This window comes from Periophthalmus magnuspinnatus, chromosome 5 (assembly GCF_009829125.3).
Source record: "Periophthalmus magnuspinnatus isolate fPerMag1 chromosome 5, fPerMag1.2.pri, whole genome shotgun sequence".
In the NCBI taxonomy this organism is placed as follows: domain Eukaryota; kingdom Metazoa; phylum Chordata; class Actinopteri; order Gobiiformes; family Gobiidae; genus Periophthalmus; species Periophthalmus magnuspinnatus.
Window position 1 is genome coordinate 26,622,646 of NC_047130.1, and position 2,580 is coordinate 26,625,225.

Genomic DNA, 2,580 nt, shown 5'->3' on the forward strand with positions numbered 1-2,580 from the left:
TTGAACAACGTGCTGCAAATCCAAATGACCACTCTCTCTCTCTCTCTCTGTCTCTCTCTGTTGAGTCCAGGCATGTCTTAGATGTTGGCGTTCCCATGACACATACGTAGCATTAGGACTTGATTTATGGGGCTGCAAAATCAAACGGCGGCTTTGAAGTGAAGTACCAAATTAAATAATTACTGGCTTCAGGGAGATCAGACGGAAAACTCTTCTCAGATTGGACAGTCAACGAAAAGATAGTCCAAACCTGCAGCTTTTTTTTTGTTATTTTACATGACATTATCTCTAATCGAGTCATGTTATGCCTCATCAAGTTCAGTATTTAAAGAGTCTGGTATAAAAAGGCATTTGGTGTTTTCATTTTGCCATTGTGTCATGTCAAAGAGCATGGGAGCCAGAGGCAGCGGCGCAGGAGCAGTGTGGAGGGACATCAGGCAGGGGCTTTCCAGCACACAATGGTCCACATATGTTTCAGGAGACATTTGTGATCATTTAGACCCTGAACTGTGACATTGCCTTTGTTTGTTGCACTTTTTATGCATATTTTTGTCATAATCGTTCTCTTAAGACGTCTCACAGGAGGAAAGATTCAAGTTTTACCCAAAGCGAGATTGGTATAACTATTAAATACACAATTATCAGAGGAGTTATGGAGCATGTTTTCTTGAGGGTCTCAGGGGGGCCGTTGCAGAGTGTGTCATAACCATGCGACTATAATAAGATCGATTCATTAGTTCTTATTTTAGATCCACAGTTATAAGCCCAAATGTTGTTTTTCTTTCCCTGGGACGACTGCGCAGCGTTATAAAATGTTTGAGACGACTGGTGTTCCACAAGGTACAGCCCTCGGCCCGTTAAAATTTACCTTTGTCCCTTTAACATCACCGTAATTTTGTTGACATGCGACTATATTAGATCTATTCATTAGTTCTTATTTTAGATCCACAGTTATAAGCCCAAATGTTGTTTTTCTTTCCCTGCGCAGCTTTATAAAGTGTTTGAGACGACTGGTGTTCCACAAGGTACAGCCCTCGGCCCATTAAAATTTACCTTTGTCCCTTTAATATCACCATAATTTTGTTGACATGCGACTATAATAAGATTTATTCATTAGTTCTTATTTTAGATCCACAGTTATAAGCCCAAATGTTGTTTTTCTTTCCCTGAGACGACTGGTGTTCCACAAGGTACAGCCCTCAGCCCGTTAAAATTTACCTTTGTCCCTTTAATATCACCATAATTTTGTTTATTCGTGTTTGTTCATTTCCAGTTTTTCAGTAAGTCGACCTTTAATTTAATCCACACACACACACCTGTAACTTTAAAGATATTTTATTTATTTATGGTTATATTTAGTCAGTTTGGTTTAAGACATCGATCTACTTTTACCTGAGTCTCTACATGGTCCAGACACAGAGGGGGCGTGGTCTATGTCGGCCATTTTTAAAGCCTTTTGTGTGTCCATATCTATGTGTTTTGTTTCAATGTTTAAGTGTTTGTTTTATTTTAAACACTTTTTGAGTTAAAGAGATTCCGGCCGTCATAAGTTCAGTGTTTGATGATCCTGCTCAAGTTGTACCTGCTGCACCTGAAGTAAATGGTGTTTATCTGGAGGAGGAGCTTCAGGTTTCAGAGGGAGAATCAGGGAGAATCAGGGAGCTGGGTACAAGTGGGTTTTTCCTTAGTTTCTCAGTTTCTTTTTTTTTTTTTAGTTTTTTTAGTTTCTTAGTTTTTTAGTTTTTTGTTTCTTAGGGGTTTTTTTAAAGTTTTTTTAGTTTCTTAGTTTTTTGTTTCTTAGTTTTTTTTAGTTTTTTTAGTTTCTTAGTTTTTTTAGTTTGTTAGTTTCTTAGTCTCTTAGTTTTTTTGTCTCTTAGTTTTTTTAGTCTCTTAGTTTCTTAGTTTCTCAGTTTTTTGTTTCTTAGTCTTTTAGTTTTTTAGGCTCTTAGTCTTAGTTTTTTTTAGTTTCTCAGTTTCGTAGTTTCTCAGTTTTTTAGTTTCTTAGTCTTTTAGTTTTTTTGTCTCTTAGATATTTAATTTCTTAGTTTCCTTATTTTCCTTAGTTTTTTAGTTTCTCAGTTTCTCAGTTTCTTAATTCCTGATGCTTCTGTTTTAGTTTAATCACATTTACTTTTTGTAAACATTTGTTCTTTTTCCTGTGACCTGTAACAAACTTCAGTACCAGAGCATTTTTCTGAGTCCACCTCCTTCACACCAGCTTCTCCCAAACCCACAGACTCAGTGTTTGTGTTTGAAATGAACTTTTGTATCATGTTTTGAGATAATCAAAGCTGTAATTGGTGAATGTTTTGGCTTTTGCTGATTTAGTTGCAGCTTTTGTTGGAGGAAGCTGTGTATTTGTAAGAGAAATCTATGTTTGATGCAGCACTGTGTGAAATAATATGCTTTTAAAATTCATTTTTGTGTTATTATATTATGTTTTTCCTAATAACTGGGAGCCGTGCATGGAGCCGTGCATGGAGCCGTGCATGGAGCCGTGCATGGAGCCGTGCATGGGCCTGTTGTGGCTCTCGAGGATGGCCTTTGTGTGAGTGTTTTGGTTGGGGGTGACTGCTGGGT